Source organism: Rattus norvegicus, chromosome 19 (genome assembly GCF_021556685.1).
Source record: "Rattus norvegicus strain SHRSP/BbbUtx chromosome 19, alternate assembly SHRSP_T2T, whole genome shotgun sequence".
Lineage (NCBI taxonomy): Eukaryota > Metazoa > Chordata > Mammalia > Rodentia > Muridae > Rattus > Rattus norvegicus.
Genome location: NC_141552.1, coordinates 21,209,777 through 21,229,923, shown reverse-complemented (window position 1 = coordinate 21,229,923; position 20,147 = coordinate 21,209,777). Strand labels below are relative to the sequence as shown.

Here is a 20,147-nt window from a genome sequence, read left to right as displayed (position 1 = left end):
TAGTTACAAAGTCGTAATGAAATAATTTTATGGTGGGGGTGACCACAGCATGAAGAGCTGCATTAAAGGGTTGCATCATTAGGAGTGATTTGAGCCACTGCCATAGAAGCTGACAGATGGGAACAGACTCCTCAGATGAGTAGAGACCCACGACAAGTGATACTGTGTCCCACCCTAGAACCCAGAGGCAGAATCTACCCCAGGAGTCTGTGGGTCACCTTGTCTTAAATTCTTCCAGGGTCAAGAATAGCATTGATCATCTCAGCAGAGTCAGCTTGCACAGCCCACATCAGGCCCATGGCTTCCCTTTACAGAGAAGGATGTGGGTCTGAGTGACAGCCAGTGAGACTGAGGGGACCCTGATACTCATTTGCTTTGAGCTGTGGTTTCTTCACCTGTAAAATGGACGTGTTTCTGCTGAATTGGGTTGTTGTGGAGATTAACAGAACATACAACCTGCTCAGTGTCTGCCTGGCATGGACCCTGCTGGTTAAATGGAAGTTGTTCATGGTGATGCATTTAAAAGAAGAATCTCTAGCCCCATAGTGTTAGATCCCGGGTTGTGGGGAGCAGGTGTGGCGGCAATCCCAAGATGGCGCCCGGGACTGCTGCCAAGTCTTATGACTAGCACCTGACTTCCTCATACATCCAAAAGTAAGCCACGCCCATCGTGTGAGCTGCGCAGGCGCACCATGACACAAGATCAGGCCATTTGGCGTGGACCTATGAACTGAGACTATGTAGACTGGACTGATGGGGCGTGGTTACTGGTTTTTTAGTAGGGAGTGTCCTTGGGGGTAGGAGATTGCTGCTTGCATGCAGAAAGAAATAAATGCTGAATAAACTGCTTTGAGAAGAACTTCGTGGTGTCTCTCCTATCTGCAGGATGGAGACAGAGACGACACCGGTGTCATACAGGTATTGTAAGCATTTTGTGACTCTACGACCACCACAGATTAAAACTGAAGGCTCTTGTTTTAAATTAAAAAAGAAAGAATCAAGTATAAATTACTAATATGAAAAAATCATAGTCAGAATTGAGGTAATTCCTGTGAAGACATTTAGTTTTTCATTATTTTCTCCTTGAGGACTTCTCAAGTGTCTTTCCAAAATGTGATGGCCACACAAATGGTTCCCAGCGGGTGTGATCTCTCTGTCCATGGGCCTTCCCAAAAGCTGCAGAGCCAATGTGTTGTTTTACAACACAAAATTCCAGACATTAAGTTTACCAATGAAGTCTCAGGAATCAGATGCTGAAGTCAAGTAAAGCTCCCAACTATCCTTCCTAATTCACTGACCTCTCAGAAGAAGAGCATTCTTGTTCCCTCTGCACACTTTCTTAAAAATCCTTCAATTCAAAGACTTTCCATTGCATTAGTCATCTTCATTTCCTTTCAAGATATGCCTTGATCTCCTCTGGACCTAAGTGCACGTTTTACCTTTGCAATGAAGGTGTGTAGTAGGTGAGTCATATGGTAATAAAGTCCATGTTTGCAGTAAACAAACAAATTTTTCTTTAAATGTCTGTGCCATGGCAATGCTATACCACACACTAGTTTTTCACTAAATAATACATTCATAGAGATCACCGTGTGATCTAATATTTTGTAACATAACTTAGTAATGTTCTCTCTATTATAGAAATCAAGTTCTCACATGTGTATTCTGGTCTTTTTCTGTCATATCTGAGTACATCATCATGGGAATCCCAAGGAACATCAAACCTGGGCTTTTGAAACTGTTGCATGTGGCCAACTGGGAATCAAAACCACCCAGGAGACTACGGATACTTGACACACATCAATTCCCCTCCCTATTTTCATATAGTTTATGGGAAGAGGTCACCATTGCTGACCATGTTTCATTATCCAACGTGCTACTAAATAGAACAGTTGGGGTAAAGGAGGTCACCCACAAAGCATAAACACCCATCTCAGATAAACATGTATGGTTCATTGAATCTAAACATCAATGAATTTCAGGACACAATTAAATGTCGAAACCTAAGGATAATAGATAGTGAAGAGAATTAAGATTTCTAGTTCATAGGTCCAGTAAACACCTTCAACAAATCATAGCAGAAAACTTCCATAAGGTAAAGAAAGAAAAGACCATAAAGGTACAACAAGCTTACAGAACATCAAATTAATTATACCAGAAAGAATTCCTCCATTCACACAATAATTAAAACACTAAATGCACAGATCAAAGAAAGAACATTAAAAGGGGTAAGGTATTGAAGAGCTAAATTTCAAAAAGTCAGTCACAAACAAAGTGCTTACATGCCTGAGAGAATTTGAGATAGGGTTCACCGACCCGGCTATCAGCCCCCAAGGACACTGGCCATCTGGAGCCACCCCCTCCCCTTCCTTCACTCCCTGAGGATGAGTCATCCCCCTGCTGAGTGAGATGAGTCACCCTACCCACATTGCTGAGATGCTAGATTACACGTATTCTTTGCTGATGTAACTCCGCACTAAAAGTAACTGTGCACCATTTGAATCAGCCAATCATGTGTAACAGCGCGAAATCCCCTGGCTTTCCCTATATAAACCCCTGCCTTTAGAGGCTCGAGGTCGGCTCCGTGAGATACGTGTCGTCCCGAGATCTTGTTAATAAAGCTACCTCTTGTTGTTACATCAAGATCGGCTATGCGTGTTTCCTGGGGCAAGCCATAAGGAGACTGGAGCGAGAGTCTCACCAAATTTGTGGTTCTTTCAGTATAAACATCCAGTAACAAAAAAAATTCAGACGTATCTGAATTACACCAGACTTCTCAACAGAGACTCTAAAGGTCAGAAAATCTTGGGCAGAGCTAATGCAGACACAGGCTCCTATATCCAGCATAATCCTCAATCACCATAAATGGAGAAACCAAGATATTTCTTGTCAAAACAAATTTAATGAATAATTTTTTTTTTCCGGAGCGGAGGACCGAGCCCAGGGCCTTGAGCTTGCCAGGTAAGCATTCTAACACTGAGCTAAATCCCCAACCCTACAAAACCAAATATAAACAATACTTTTCTCTAAGAAAGCACAAAAGAGGATAATAGGAGGAAAACTCCAAGACAATAAACTAAACTATACCCAAGAAAAACCAAGAAATTAATCATCTCTCAATAATTTCAAAAAAGAGAAGCACACAAACATAATTTCACCTATAACCAGAAAAAGAAGAGAATGCAGCAATCATTGGCTTTAATATCTGACCAGATCCTCTTTCCCTAATCCCCAAGCTCCCAGGGGCCAAACTGCCAGCCAAAGTGTATGCAAGGATGCTCCATGGTTCAAGGTGAGGCCTATTGCCCCACCAAATGCAGATCCTAGAGGTGTGAGGTGGGGATGGATATGTGTGGGTACAGGAGCACTGTCACATAGGCAAAGCTGAGCAGAAATGGAATGTAAGGTTTGATGAAGGGAGTGTGGAAAGTAGGACAATATTTGAAATGTAAATAAATAAAATAACTAATTAATAAAAAATAGCCAAAAATAAAATAACAAGTAAAAAGGTAAATGAAAATTTAACCAAACCAAACAAACAAACAAACAAAAACTCCTGTAGTGGATTGGCCTAATGCTGCTTGTATTTTAATGCTAATTTGTAGAACTCAAGACTGGTTAACCCCAAATAACTGACCCTGCTCCCAGTTAACTGTGATTATAAAGAAGCCAACAGCCAACAGCTGCACAGCAGAGAGATGGGGGAGGTGAGCTTTGAGGGCTTTGCTAGAGAGGATCATGAGGAGGGAAGGAGGAGGAAGAAGCTGACATAGTATAAAGGAAGAACATGTGTGATGGAGAGGAGAGAAGAAGAGGACAGCAGCCATGGTTAAGGGAGAGGAGAGCCTGGTCCTGAGGGCTGTCCAAGGGGAACAAAAACAGTCAAGATGCTACACAGTCAGTAAGAGCAGCTCTCAGGCGAGCAGAGATCAGCAGAGACCCCAGACCAACAAGCTACTCAAGCATAACTCTATCCAAACTCCCTCTCAATATCCCGGGTCCTCCATGGGCCTGGCCTCAGCGTGTGTCCTGCGTCAGCACATGTGTCTGTCTCAGCTGACATCACTCTGCCCATCAGCCCGAGCCCAAGGAAACAGCGAGAAACCACACAGCCCACCAGAAGGGTTTTTGCTGTGGTTCTATGAAGTCCCAACAAATGCAGCTCAACTACAGAATGCAAGGCAGACAAATGCATGTGTGTCCTTAGTGCAGAACCCTTCATCACATGTCCTTTCACATGCGTGCTTTAGCAGAACATCCTTTTACCTGCATCTGCCTCAGTGAAACATTCCTTCACACATCTGCCTTAGCCTTTCACCTGTGTCCACTTCAGGGAACCAATCCTTCAGGTGTAGAATTTCTCTAGATTAGCAAACCGCATACAGAACATTCAGAACAAAACAAGGTGTGTGGTCAGCATGTCCTTGAGCCAAGTCCCTTCTCCTCGTCAGTGACAGCAGGCCTGTTACAGCAACAATATGAAATGGCTGGCAGGCATGGAACAAAATGGCAAAGGTATTCTGGGGGATGTCACACCGTACCAGCCAGCAGCTCAACTGAATTTTTAAGTTTTGATGGTACAAGTGAATATACTTGACCTTCAAAAACTGAGAGAGCCCATTATAGTATGAACTATATAATCTAGGCCAAGACCACCTCTAGGGCAAAGGCCCTCAGCCTGTGGGTCGTGACCCACACAGGGTCTCCTAGCAGATAGTTTACACTACAATAAAGATTCATTACAGTAGCAAATTTACAGTTGTGAAGTAGCAACAAAATAATTTTGTAGTTGGAATCCCCACAGCATGAGGAACTGTTCTAAAGGGTTGAGGCCATAGGAAGGTTGAGAAACACTGCACTAGGAAATTATGTTTTCTTTCTCTTTCATATTTTTCAGACAGAATCTCAAACTGTAGCTGAGATTGGCTTGGCTTGGAACACGTGTGTAGTTCATGCTGGCATCAGTCTTATGGCAATTCTCCTGCTTCAGCCTCCTACTCAGGAGCCTACCAGGGTGAGATCACAACCACGGGTAATGTGATTGCTGTTCTTGGCTGTCAACTTGAGTGTACCTGGAATTAACTAATGCCAAATGGCTTGATGCCCTGTGAGGGGAAGATCTCTCTCTCTCTCTCTCTCTCTCTCTCTCTCTCTCTCTCTCTCCTTCCTTCTTTCTGTTTTCCTCTCTTCAACCCCCTCCTTTTGGTCCTCCTCCTCTTCTTTGGTTTTTTTGAGACAGGGTTTCCCTGTGTAGCTCTGGCTGACCTGGAATTCATTTTGTAGACCAGGCTGGCCTTGAACTCAGAGATCCACCTGCCTCTACCTCCTGGATGCTGATGCTAAAGGCATAAGCACCATTGGATTTTTTTTCTTAATTAAATTTTCTGAAGCAAGAAGACCTACTTGTAATCCAAATCTTGGAGATCAGAAGATAAAGCTTTAATTCAGATCTTTTGAGATGGAAAGGCCCACCTCTAATCTGGACCACACCATCTTTTTTCTTTTTATTTTTTTCATCTTTATTAACTTGAGTATTTCTTATTTACATTTCGATTGTTATTCCCCTTCCCGATTTCCAGGCCAACATCCCTCAACCCTTTCCCTTCCCCTTCTATTCGGGTGTTCCCCTCCCCATCCTTCCCCCATTAGCGACCTCCCCCCAACAATCATGTTCACTGGGAGTTCAGTCTTGGCAGGACCAAGGGTTTCCCCTTCTGCTGGTGCTCTTACTAGGCTATTCATTGCTAGGTATGGAGTTGGAGTCCAGGGTCAGTCCATGTATAGTCTTTGGGTAGTGGCTTTGGTTGGAATTGTTGTTCATATGGGGTCTTAACCCCCTTCAAGCTCTTCCAGTCCTTTCTCTGATTACTTCAAAGGGGGCCCCATTCCCAGTTCAGTGGTTTAATGATGGCATTCAGCTACGTATTTGCCGTATTCTGGCTGTGTCTCTCAGGAGAGATCTACATCCAGTTCCTGTCGGCTTGCACTTCTTTGCTTCATCCATCTTATCTAATATCTGTATAGGTATGGGCCACATGTGGGGCCGGCTCTGAATGGGTGTTCCTTCTGCCTCTGTTCTAAACTTTGCCTCCCTATTCCCTGCCAAGGGTATTCTTGTTCCCCTTTTAAAGAAGGAGTGAAGCATCTGCATTTGGTCATCCTTCTTGATTTTCATGTGTTCTGTGCATCTAGGGTAATTCGAGCATTTGGGCTAATATCCACTTATCAATGAGTGCATACCATGTGTGTTTTTCTGTGATTGGGTTACCTCACTCAGGATGATATTTTCCAGTTCCATCCATTTGCCTATGAATTTCATAAAGTCATTGTTTTTGATAGCTGAATAATATTCCATTGTGTAGATGTACCACATTTTCTGTATCCATTCCTCTGTTGAAGGGCATCTGGGTTCTTTCCAGCTTATGGCTATTATAAATAAGGCTGCTATGAACATAGTGGAGCATGTGTCTTTGTTAAATGTTGGTGCATCTTTTGGGTATATGCCCAAGAGAGGTATAGCTGGATCCTCAGGTAGTTCAATGTCCAATTTTCTGAGGAATCTCCAGACTGATTTCCAGAATGGTTGTACCAGTCTGCAATCCCACCAACAATGGAGGAGTTTTCCTCTTTCTCTACATCCTGGCCAGCATTTGCTGTCACCTGAGTTTTTGATCTTAGCCATTCTGACTGGTGTGAGGTGAAATCTAAGGGTTGTTTTGATTTGCATTTCCCTTGTGACTAAAGATGTTGAGCATTTCTTTCGGTGTTTCTCAGCCATTCGGCATTCCTCAGCTGTGAATTCTTTGTTTAGCTCTGAGCCCAATTTTTTAAATAGTGTTATTTGTCTCCGTGAGGTCTAACTTCTTGAGTTCTTTGTATATTTTGGATATAAGCCCTCTATCTGTTGTAGGATTGGTAAAGATCTTTACCCAATCCGTTGGTTGTTGTTTGGACCACACCTTCTGCTGGCAGCTCATATCAAGGACATGGAAGAAGGAAGTTTGCTATATTAATTTGCCTACTTCTTCAGGATTCCTGCATGTACTGAAGAGCAGCTGAAATATCCAGCCTTATGGGGTCCAGGAGTTGCCCCATAAACCACACAAACTCTGACCTCACTTAGAGAGGGATGGTTTTTTGAATGCTCACCCTAAGACTGATCATCAGAGACGTAGCTGAGAATTTGTCAGGCTACGACCCTGGACATTTTTCTATGTCAGCTTATAAAGCCTAAATCTGTGAGCTCATAGGCAGGTGCTGGAAGGGCTGTCTGGTTGTCAGCCCTGACTCAAGCCATTTTAGACAACAAAGGTTCATACTGACTTTTTATCTGTTTAAAGATTTATTTATTTATATATAAGTACACTGTAGCTGTCTGCAGACACACCAGAAGAGGGCATCAGGTCTCATTACAGATGGTTGTGAGCCACCATGTGGTTGCTGGGATTTGAACTCAGGACCTCTGGAAGAGAAGTCAGTGCTCTTAACCATGGAGTCATGTCTGCAGCCCTCATATGGACCTTTAATTTTATTGGTCCTACATGAAGCTTTAATTATGAAATTTAAGATTAAGAATATTAATAAAAAATAATGCTTATGCCAATATTACTCTGGGACTGGTATGCCAACTCCATTCAGGCTGTGTATGGTTATCTCTTTTCCTTTGTAATTTTATAATTTGTCATTTCAGGGTATGGTGAACTCTTTCAACAAACGCTTGTCCTTGTGGATGGTATTCTATACCAGTAATATGTACAATATGGTATCATTGACAAAATGGTTTTTATTTTTGCTCTGATTGGTATTTTATTTCTCCTTTACAAATTCCACATAATAGAAAGAGGCTTTTTGATAACATTGTTAACTTTGCTGGAAATGATCATATAATCATTTGAAACAGCACAAATGTGCACATACAGGACTGAGGTTTCTGCAGCCTGTAAACACCTCTGTGGGTTTAACAAGGAAAAAAAGCAATTAACTGACAATTCAACTGTAACTCTTAGAAAAACACCGGTTTCCTTACCAAGCACGAGTGTCCTCTACAGGGACCTATCATCCCAGATGGCAATGAGTTCAAGCCTAGGGCAGCCAGTAGCAGCTCCCCACACCAGCTCAGAAGACCCTCCCCACCTAGCACTTCTTCCAAGTGCTCCTTAACCTCATCACAGGTGACAGCAGTCGCCCCAAGAGAGGACAGAGCAGCAGACACAGTGGTGGTGGTTCCCGAGTGTTGTGTGCGGCATTTCATATCCAGCGTCTCAGGAACGTGTCCATGCAAGCATGCGTACCATTCTTTAGACTGCTCCCCTAATTTCTTGAGTGAGGGGACCAGGCCTTCCTAATTCACTTTAGGTGCCTGGAATAACAAAGTATTTCACCAGAAGGGGTGTAAGCAGTGCTATCTGATAAGAATACGAAGAAGGAAAAAGCAGATATCTTAAAGAAAACGTGTGTTCTACTCACACTAAAATATCAGACCAATGCACAATATACTGCAAAACTGTAACACAATACGGCCAAACACAATGTTCAAATATTGAACTGTTCAAGCATGTGAAGATCATCTCCTGAAAGACAAACTGGGTTCTTATTTTGTAGCTACCTTTGTGTAACTTCAACTGCTGTCCCTCAACAAGGTCTGACACTGTCTTGGTACTTGTTAGGAAGTTGGATGAGACAATTTAAGCTCAACAGTCAACTCCCGGGATCTCCCAGCGCTCATTTTCAGCATTCGTCCGAGGACTGGGCATCATCTTCATCCCTCACTTCTCGGTATCTCCCTGAAGACTCCCCTTCTGGATTGTAGCTCTGCATTGTAATATTCAGTCTCTCAGCTAGTTTCTGTGCTGCGAGCTTTGCCCGCATCTTCTCATAATTCTGCTTCTGCTCTTTCTGCAGAGCCAGAGACTCTTCTATGGAGAGCAGCTGTGCAGGCAGGGGGTGGAGCAGAAGAAGGCGAGCTGCTGTGACATCATCAAGATGCTGCCTAGCCCTGCGTCTCTGCTCTTCTGAGGAAGCAGGAGACTGAGCCCTCTGACAATGACTTGTTGAGTCACTCTGTTGTGTGGGTAACACATTGGTCTTAAACTTATGAGGAGGGGGCACTGGGTTTCTAGCTCGCATTTCTAGCACTGTCATGTAATGAGGCTTCTTAGGAGTCTCACTCTGCAGTTCTGGAAAGTTCTCAGTGCTGGTGTTTTCTTCTGAGGGTTCAGTCTGGTCTGCAGTTGTGATCTTTTGCAATTTAGTGATAAACAGACTGTCGACGCTGCTGGAAACCTCTTCCGCTTGACTTGAATGCTGGGGGAGATGTTCATTAACTTCAGATGGGGGAGCCTGGGCTGTGATGCGGACAGACGGGCTGGTACTCACTGTGCAGCCAGTCTCCAAAGTCTCTTCATTGCCTTTGTGAGTGAGCTGTGTAGGTCCCTGAGTTTCTGAGGTTGTTTTAGATGATTCAATGTCTACTGACGAACATTCAGGAACTAATGATGAAGTATCAAGCATCAGGTCAGAATTCTGGGCCTTGTCTATGTCGGTATCAACTCTTGTGGTTGCTTTATGCCTTAGCTTACAGTCATCACTAACAGGATGAAGTAGTTCAGTTCTCCCTCTGACCTCTTCACTTTCTGAAATGGCAGCTTTCAGTTTGGCAGTGGTGTCTGAGATCTTTTTACCTTTGTCGGGCAATTTGCAAATGAATTTTTCTTTGCCCAAAAGTCTCTCCTGGCGCCTCAACCTCTCCCGCAGCTCCGCCAAACTCTGCCGCCCCACGTCCTCAGGAACCGGGGGCTCGAAGCCTCGGGGTAGGGAGCACATTGTGCATGGGCTGAGGCTGGCCCCGCAGGCAGGGTTCCCCAGCAGGGCCCATGGAGGTCGCAGGCTCCGTGGCTGCGGCAACTCTGGAGCACGTGCAGGAGTCGCCATTTTCCTGGAAGAGCCGACAAAATTGTTTAAATTGATAAGAAATATATGTTGGTCCATAATCAGTTTTAATTTTAGAAGGCGGTCCCATAACAGCAGAAGTTTCCAATAGATGCTGTATAACATGAGCAGTGCGTACTCCTGGCAATGGTGTAGCCCATACAAATATTGAAAAATTATCTATGCTTACATGGATATATGAAAGGCGACCAAACTCAGAAATATGGGTTCCATCCATCTGCCACGATGTATTAGGTTGCATTCTTCTGGGATTAATTTCAGATGCAATACATTTTATAAGTGAAGGCTCACAAATACGACAATTAGCAATAATTTGTTTGGCTTCAGAATAGGGAACCTTATATTTAATATGCAAATATCCTGCATTGGCATGATTATGACTGTTTTCTTCTGGGGTAGCAAATGCCACTAATTGATCTACCATATGATTGCCATGTGTTAAAGATGCTGGCAATCTTGAATGTAATCTAATATGTGTAATAAATATTCTAGAGTTTCAGAATAACAATAGTCCTTTAATATGTGAGAATAACATTTAATATAGGCTTAGATGTAGAAACAACAGCAGTTGCAATATTCTGTACTACTCCTACAACATAAGCTGACTCGGCTATAATATTTTTACATCATGAGTAAAATCCGGCAATACATTAATTACTGCTAATACTTCATTTTGTTGAACTGACCCAAAAGAAGATTCTTGCCCCCAAAATTTATCTTTGGTCCAATAAGCCATCTGTCTTAGATCTTTGGTCTTAGAGCCATCTGTAAACACAGTAACGGCAGATGGTAATGGATCAACAGAAATTAGTGTATTTATTACATTTTTTTTTGTGTTTTTAAGCAATCCCAGAATTTACTATGGGGAAAATGAAATTCAGTATTTCTAGTGTAAGGAATCATGGCTAATTGAAAAACTTCAGACGTCTGCATTAAATATTCCACTTTATTTTTGCTTAATGAGAAAACAAAAGCAGCACAATCATATCCCCACAGTGTAACAGGTCTTTGTATGCCTTGCTGAATAATGAAAGAAATTTGTTCCTCATATATTGTTAATGTTTTGTTAAAGTTAAATTTAATATATATCCATTCTAAAGGCAACTCATCTTGAGCTAAAGTGCCTATAGGATATTCAAGAGTATTTCAATGTATAATTTAATAACTCTATCTGGATCAATACGTGCCAAAAATGCATCTTTCCATTTTCAGAGAAGATATACTTACATGCCTTCATATAAGCATTAATATCCCCAGTCTCCTTTATAGGTAATTATGCTCTCCTATACTCTTCATTAGCATTTTCAAAAGCAAGCATTTTCAGCAGTTGTCCTCTAGCTTCCTCTCCTACCATTGTTCTTTCCAATGTTAATTTTAGTATACATAAAAACTTAATATATGGTTCATAGAAAGTTACTGCCTTTTTCAACCAACCACTATCATCCTTTATAATAAGTTGGTTGGGCCACACCTTGAACCGATGATAGACATTGTCCCAGGATAGACATTCTTTATCAGCAGGTCTCAGGGTAGAACTGGATATGTGACCCTGTTCTACAGTACTGTCCAGAGTGGTAAATGCAGCTTCTGAAGAGGAATGCAGGCCTGGCCTCTAGACCTCCACCTTCCAGGCCTGTCTGGAGAGCCTGATGCCCTGGCAAAAGAGACTCCTTCTCTCCAGAGGAGCACTGCAGTCAAATGACATCTCAGTGATGAAAACTATCAGTCCCCAAAGGCATGCCACTGAGCAGAGATAGCCTCAGTCATGCACCTCTGCCCATCCCCAGTTCCTCATGTCAATAACTCAACCCTTTCATGAACTAGATGGCAATACTTGAGGCAGGATGATCAGTAGTTTACTGGCCAATCTGGGCTCTATGAGACACTCTCCCTGAAATCAGAGCCAGCAGGAAATTCAGTATGAAAGCTCTTTGTAGCCAAGCTCAACAACCCGGTTCAGAGCCTGGGACCCCACACGGTAGGATAAAGTGACTCCCATGCTTTTTCCTCTACCTTCAACACTCATGCTTTGGAATGCACACCCCTACAATGAGATCAATACACATGGAATAAAAATTAAACAGAAAAATTAATGAAGACAATGCAGACAAGGTTTTAAAGGATCCTGGGAGTCCTCACTCTGCACTTCCCTTTCCTTTGCCTTGGGAACATCACCTGCACCAGAGGCTGAGACTTCCTGCAAGAGAGAGAGGAGAGATGCACTGTTCATTCCGCTGGAGCTGTGCAAAGACCAGAGCCACCCGCCTTTTTCTGATAGTGGGAACTGGGCCCAAGTGTGGGGTGCTCCTACTAGAGGCACCACAAGAAGAGGACCACCTTCCTCAAACCTTCCTAGAAGTCAGAGCACTGGCTATGGACTTCCCTCAATCCTCAGAGGACTCTCTTTCAGTGATGGCTCAGAGCCTCTTAGGACAGAGAGGGACCAGAGCTTCCCCCCAAAGCAAGATCCCGGTCTTATCTGACAGGTATGAGGGCTTAGGGATGGGACAGAGGATGTGACAAGGTTACATGTAGCACAGGGGCTAGGTTAATAAAGAAATCAAAGAGGAAAGAAACCTGGAAGATTCCTCATCTGTTCTTTTTTGCTCTATTCGTAGGGATGAGGTGGCAGTGTGGGGTAGAGGACTATGACACAGCACAGCCTTCTCTGCTCATGGTGAGCTTTCTAGGCTGCCTGGTCACTGTGACCAGCATCTTTTCAACTGTGCCATTCTACTACCAAGGCTGACACAACTGGTGGACCATGTAGCAATAGGACTGTACTGACTTAGGGACATTTGGAATCACACAATGATCATGTGTCACAGATGGGTTTCTTTTTTTAGAAAAGGATTAAAACAAAAACTATTTTGTCCATATGAGTGAGTACACTGTCCCTGTTTTCAGACACAACAGTAGAGGGTAGAAGATGAGATTAGAAATGGTTATAAGACACAGTGTGGTTGCTGGGAATTGAACTCAGATCCTCTGGAAGAGCAGTCAGTGGTCTTAACCACTGAGCCATCCCTCCAGCCCCAGTATATTGTATTTTCAATATTGTTTGTTTTTATTTCTTTTCTCACCTATGTCTGTATGGCGTTTCTGTGAGTACAGGTACTCATGTGCTTGTGTAAAGGTCAGGGACAACCTGAGCACAGGTCCTCACCTTCTACCTCTCCTCCATGGCTGTGTATGCTAGGCTAGCCCTTCCCCCTAATCCTAGAGACTGTCCACTTTAGGCTCCTATCTCCCTGTGGGAAGTGCTGGATGACAGACACTACTGCATTCAGGTTTATGTGGCTTCTAGGGACCTAAACTGTTGTTGGGCTTGTTCAGCATGAAAATAAACACCATTTCACAGCCCTAGCTGGGCCAGGCAGCACACAGGTCTTTGCTGCTCTTGCAGAAGACTTGAGTTCAGTCTCCAGCACCCGAGTCAGGTGGCTCACAACAACCTGAGACTCCAGGTCCAGGGACTTCCAAGCTCTTCTGGATAAACCTACATGGCAAAAGCAGGGCTGGGAGCTGGAGGCTTCTGGTGTTGGCTTCTCCCTGCAGTAGGGGGCAAATCATGGGCATGTGAGGTAACATGGAATCCTGTAATTCTACAAAGTGCAGAAGCTCCTGATGTCCCTCATGGTGCCCTAGAGCCTGTCCACCACACATGGAGGCTTCAGGAACATGGTCTTTTCCTGACCTGTGTGCACTGTGCATCCTCACTCTCTACCCCCTGCTTTTTGGGGTTGGAAGTCTCAGGTGTAGGAGGCGCCTACCATAGGCCTCTTCTCTCAGCATTTCAGCATTTTACCCACTTGACCTTCACCAAGCATACTTTGCTCTACACAGTTACCTCAGCCTGTGACCCTCATCCTCCAGACTCTTGTGAAGCAAACACCCATGGGTGTGCAGCTCTCATAGTTAGCCAGGCTAAAGGGGAAGGCAGCAAATCCTTCATGAACTCTACAGCTCCCGAGGCCTAGGAAAATGTCTATACCGGGGCTAAATTCATGCTGCCCTGTAAGACTACATTTTTCCTTTAAACAGAAGGATGTGTGGTGGTGGTGGCACAGGCCTTTGATCCTAACACTTGGGAGGCAGAGGCAGACAGATTTCTGAATTCAAGGCAGCTTCCTCTACAGAGCTAATTCCAGGTCAGCTACACAAAAAACAACACTGTCTCCAAGAGTAAAACAAAAAGAGAAAGAAAGAAAGAAAAAAAGAAAGAAAGAAAGAAAGAAAGAAAGAAAGAAGTGAAAGAAAGAAAGGAAGGAAGGAAGGATTCATATTTTGTATACAATGAGATGCCTGCCTGTCTATACCTGAACCACCATGTTAACTATAACTCTTGTCACATCTGTATTAATTCAAATACTGAAGGCCAAATGGTTAAATCTTAATGACTATACAATTGGGGGGTGGTGCTGAAGAGATGGTTGGTTTAGTGGCTAAGAGCAGAAGACCAAGGTTCAGTTCCCAGTGTCCACATGGTGGCTCCTATTAACCTGTAATTGCAATTCTAGGGAATCAGTCTGGACTTCACGGGCACCACACATACCACATGGTGCACAAGCATTTATTAGGTGAAACACTCAGGCCCATAAAAATAAGTATATAAAATATATGGTTAACAGACACTGTGATTCAGGAAGTTCTTAGTGACTTTGGTTATCATTTCTCTCTCCCAGAGACCTGTCTTCCTCATGCTCAGCCTCCCTGGCTTCTAGGACATTCCCTAGCTCAGTGGAGCATGAAGTACTCAACACCATAAGCCAAGCATTGCAAAGCCATCTGCACCTTCACTGCTACACCTTCTCCATGGCTGTGTCTAAAGGGAGAGACTTGGAATCTCACAGATGCAAGGCCAAACGTGTTGGGCTATGTGAGCCCAGCCACCCAACAGTCAGATCTACTCCTGTCCTTGGCTATGGCATGAGGCTCTTAAGACAAATTAATCTGAAGGATCTCAACAGCTATGCTGTTAGACCTCTCATTGCTCTGCCCGACCTACAAGCTCCTTTACTGGCTCAAATTCACACCTGAACTCCTCTCCTGCCTCAGCCACCATCAGCTCTTCTACTCCTCTCCACCTGTGCTCTGAATAATCCACACTAAGGTGGACGTTAACCTCTTGTGGACCTCCAGACGTATGCTTGTGATTACTCTTCATTGGCTGTTTTGTATAGGTAGGCGTGTTCTTCTAGTCTCATGCAGAACACTGCTCACACATTTTGGATCTTACAACACCCTCTTGATTGAGAATCCTGATTAATGACTGACTGAGCCTTCCATGCCTGAAGTCACCCTCTGTCTCCCAGTCCAAGATGAGAATCCCCACCCTAACCCCTGGTGTCCAGTTTCATTTCAGAAGCTAGACTCTGCACTGCCCATTACCTTTTGGTTCTCTGCCTCTAATTCTGTTAAATAGTTCCTCTCTTCTTTAAAACAAATTCATTTTGTTGTTTATTTTTTGAGACAGGGTTTCTCTGTTTGGCCCTGGCTATTCTGACAGGCTCTCTGTAGATCAGACTTGTCAGGAAACCAGATATCTGCCTGCCTCGGCCTCTTAAGCACTGGGATTACTGGATTGTGCCAGCATGTTTAATTAAAAATTAATTAGTGGCAGTGCATGTTGGCACATGCCTTTAATTCCGTCCGTTGGGAGGTAGAGGCATTGTGAGTTCCAGGACAGCCAGGGCTATAAATTAACACCTTGTCTCAAAGAAAACAAGCCAAAAATGAAACAAAAATGTTGCAATATGGTCTTAGGTATGTAACTGAGTCTGTTCTTGAACTCTGAATCCTCCCACTTTCACTCAGGTGCTAATCAGCAGGCTTCTGTCTTGACTTTCACTGAGCACTCAGGGCTGCCAGGACTGTTACCTCTCCCAGTGTAACTCCTGACTCTGTCATCCCCATCATCACAAAACTCCTGCTAAGAATTAAGGAAACCTGAATTCTAAGGAACAGTCGGAGCTCCAGTATTCCCAAAGCTCACTCTAATACAGATGGATCCTATGCTACAGAAAATGGTCACAGCTGGAGGTCTTAATTCAAGGACTTGGGACAGAGGGGTTGGAGGATCTTGAATTCAAGGTTATTTTTATGTTACATTGTTGCTCAAAGCGAGTTGGGCTGCTACAAGATACCCTGTCTCAAAACTATACCAAACACACCTAAAATGAAACAGAGGAGTTTGAGTGGGCACAGATGGGAAAGCTCGGCACTTTATGGCTAAGCCACCTGCTGCCAGCACCAAAGTCCATGCACAGCCCCCATTCTGAGCTGTGTCTGGGACCCCACTTAGGAGCACGCACCAAAGTAGCTCAGATCCAGGGCTTTTGGTCTAAGAGGAATTCAGGCAGTCACACTTTGGATGCCAGTTCTCCAGCTCAACTGCCTGTCAGCCCAGGATCTGGTCTTAGTCATGGCTTGGCATCCCTAAATTCCTCCCAGCTGTGCTCTGAACTCACCCTGTGCCCCGTTCTGATGAATCTGCCATTCTCCATGGGAGTAGCCTCAAGAAGTCCCTCACATCTGAAGCACCACTCTGAGTGCAATAAATACTGCAGGGGAGGGGCGTGGCCCGCAGAGCACCCACCCCTTTCAGCTGTAGAACATTTAGCTCTAGAGTGAGCACTGCTGTGCATTGTGGAACTTAAGCAGTATCCCAGCCTTGGCCTGGGAAGAGCCTTTGACACCCACACTTTATGGGGTGACATTGTCTCCTGAGAATAGAGTCAGGTCAGGAGCAGCAACTGATGTTCACGAGAGACAAACTTTCTTCACCACCTGCCCATGCTGGCCCTAGGATCTGGGCTTTTTGGGTGACATGAGTGCTGAGCCCCCCAGGTAGATGGGTTTTCAGGGGTCAGGTGGTTATTGTCACCAAAGGTATCCACAAGGATAAGTCATACTGTACTAATTCCCATATTAGATCCTTTCTCATGGGTCACAGAGGTCGTGCTGGGTCCTAAATGTGGACCCAGGTTCCTAGCACTTTTGAAGAGACTGGTCAGGGCACAGGCTTCAGGACATTTTGTTTGAATTATTTTGGGGGATTTTATTTTTACTGTTGGGGGCAAACCTAGTGCTGCCATGTGCTGGGAAAAGGCTTTGCCACAGCTGTAGATCATCCCTAATTATAAACTCCTAAATTCTCCCAATCCTGGAACTTTCTAGGTCCCTCACATGATGCAACCTTTGGGGGATTCCTCACATAGAATCATGGGGTGGATTGCATCCCAAAGAGAGACAGGGGGAAATGTTCCCCAGTGTCTGCCTGTGGCTGTGGTGATGAGAGTGGATGTAGTGACCAGTGGATGGCAGGGCCCATGTGAAACCCTTTTGGTTTCCACTTGAGTGGAATCTTCACCATGCCTTTTTTTTTTTTCTTGAAACACAGGTTGGCCTGGAACTTACAGTCTTCCATCACTCTGACTCAGTTTCCCATGACTGGGATCACAGGCTTAAATTACTATGCCCATCTTTCTTTTTTTGTATTTATAAATCTTCTAAAAGCCAGAAAGATCTAGAATTTAAAATTTTGCGGTCCAAGGCATTTCCAACAGGGGATTCTTGACCTAGGAGTGTCCAGACCAGTGTTTATTGTGTGGCTACTTCATTCCCATAACAGCTTATTTTTGACAAAGAGTTCCAAGGTGTGATGTCACTGGGCATCAGGCAGTGTCCCAAATAGCAGCACTGACTCAGGTTGTAATTTAGGCTGGAGAAACTTACTAGGACCCTTGTAATCCTAGCACCCTGGGGCCTCACATGTCCTTAGTCTGATCTAGTGATGAATCAACTGCTCTTGAGGGTGGATTGGAATTCTAGTCACTGTGAGGCAGGAGCATTAGTATCCTACAGCCACTCTGGGCTCCATAGGAAGACCCTGTTTCAATAGTAAAGGGGTCACCTGCGAGTTCTTACTGTCTTCCCTGAGGCCTTCCTGCTGGAGTTAGAATAGCTGTCTCACCAAGTTGAAGTAGAGGGCAGAATGTTGGTGCCTTCTATAATGAGGACTAGTAACAGATAGTCTATGGAAATTCTAGAAAGTTCTACAGGTATTTATGTCATGTGCATGGGAATTGCTGGCTTCCCTGTGTCCTTTGCCTTTAATTTGCAGTCCATGGGGCACCTGGGAATGTCCCAAAACCAGGCTGCACACAGGGCTTGTCCCATGATTCTCACTTGCACCCAGTGCCTGCCTGATTGTCATAAGTCTGACAGAGCCACTGTATGCTCACCTGACACCTGCAGATAGCAGTATATGGGACCCTACCATCCCCACACTGCCCATCAGTGTCTACAATGTCCCTATATGGCACTGAGATGATCTAAGCTGCTTCCGGCCTATGTGCTGCATCAGAATCTGACCATTCCTAATTTCCTCCTCTCTCACCCACACTAGAAGCCCTGTACCCACACTAGCCCCAGCTGGCCTGTTGCCTACTGACATCTCATGGACTCTGCCCCAATCCCCTGCCCTGCCCTGCCCTGCCCTGCCCTGCCCTGCCCTGCCCTGCTGTGCCCTGCCCCAAACCCCTGCCCTGCCCTGCCCTGTCCCAATGCCCTGCCCTGCCCTGCCCTGCCACAATCCCCTGCCCTGCCCTGCCCTGCCCTGCCCTGCCCTGCCACAATCCGCTGCCCTACCCTGCCCTGCCCTCACTCAGCTGACAACGTGGACATCTCTAGACAGTCACTGGACAATGGCTGACACACTTGTCTGAAGACTGGAAATGTTTCTCGATCTTGGAGAGGAAAGAAGGACCCTCCAACTACACTGTCCTCTAAGGAAGTTTGTTCAGGTGAGGGATGACAGGGACTGTTTTGTCTCACGTCACACATGTCAGTAGAAAATATCCTAGGTATTGGATGCTGCTGTTAGCATTAACAGAACAAAGCCCATAGTGTTGGGAAGATTAATAAATTATGAGTAGGATTAGAAAACCCCAAGCCTCTTTCAGGTCCTAAGAGAGCAAAAAATACCACCAAACACAGCATTAATGTGATAGGTTGGTTAAATCTAGTTACTAGATTCTAGTGTGATAACTATGACCCTTTTTGTGTCATGCTCAGCTTATAATGACTAGAGGACTTAAGCTTGAGAGTCACCAATGCCTCTCCCTTGCTTCTCTAGCTGCTGAGCATTGAAAAGCCCTAATGAGACAGCATCTGTTTGCAGACATACTTGATTATTCTTCTTCACTTTATCTCTCTGAGTCACCTCCACTCTCAGTAAGTCAGTTTAATTCCATAAATTGTAAATGAGTCCCGTGGAAAATATACTTTCTCAATACGATCACAGATTTCCATGTAAAAGGTGAAACATGAACTATCCCACCTAAGTTCTGGGCTTGCACAGACCTGCTCTGCAAAAGAAACATGTGGTCACAGCTGCAGTCTGCATTCACTATGGATGCTCTTGAGGACCTCCCTAAACTGCATAGATTAAGATAATTATCTTGCTTTCTATCAAAAGAATTCATTATGCCAAGTTGGCCTGTAGAAGGAGGCTAGTCTCTTCTGTATTTTATCAGATGTGCATAATCTATATGATCATCGATAGTAAGTGAAAGCTCTGTTTGGAATTGAAACTGAGTGATGCTGGAGGATGATGCTGAATGCACAATGAGCAGTGGAGGCACCAGAGCCCGGTGTGGATGCCTAGCAGGCTGCCACATTGAGCAGGCACCCCTCAACCACCTGTACATACAAATCTCCTGAGATCTCTCTCCTTAATGGGAGATGATGGCGTCCATCTAGTATAGCACATGCCCTGGAAGGACAAAAGCTACCTACAGGAGCTGTGGTGATGACTCCCAGGTTAGAGCATCTGCTGCTCTCTCAGAAGAGCCACATGGACCCTAACAATCATCTACAATGGGGAATGCTATTCCCTCTTTTGGATCATGAGGGAAATGCACTCAGGAGTGGCCCAGACATACATTTGAAAAAAAAAGATCCATTGAGTTACATGATAAAAATAAATATAATCAGCAACAATAAAAAACACAGCATATGAACGATCAAGTGAAACAGCATCTATAAAAACCTATTTCCCAAAATGACGTTGATGGTCATTATCTTTGTGGTTTAATACTAATGCTGTATTGTAAGAAAAACCGAGGCACATGGTTCTCGATTAGGATTATTCTATATTCCTTTGTGAAAGTTGTCATTTTTTCTGCAGCTCTACA

At 44.3% G+C, this 20,147-nt stretch overlaps 1 protein-coding gene and 1 pseudogene across 7 annotated transcripts in view; one reads left to right on the top strand and one right to left on the bottom strand.

Moving 5' to 3' along the window:
* Positions 1-8,651: 8,651 nt before the first annotated feature.
* Positions 8,652-10,991, bottom strand: LOC147999073 (DNA-directed RNA polymerase II subunit GRINL1A pseudogene; annotated as a pseudogene). The gene has a single exon (XR_015643866.1). The product of XR_015643866.1 is annotated as a DNA-directed RNA polymerase II subunit GRINL1A pseudogene (transcript).
* The window catches only part of LOC147999071 (disks large homolog 5-like), a 50,462-nt gene continuing 39,302 nt past the window's right edge, over positions 8,988-20,147 (top strand). For 4 of the 6 annotated variants that reach the window (XM_087596083.1, XM_087596087.1, XM_087596085.1 and 1 more), the window contains exon 1: positions 8,988-9,049. The gene's annotated coding sequence lies outside the window, so the exon portion shown is untranslated. Of the gene's footprint in view, positions 9,050-19,087; positions 19,186-20,147 lie in introns of all 6 variants that reach the window. The other 2 variants (XM_087596084.1, XM_087596086.1) reach the window with 1 other exon arrangement.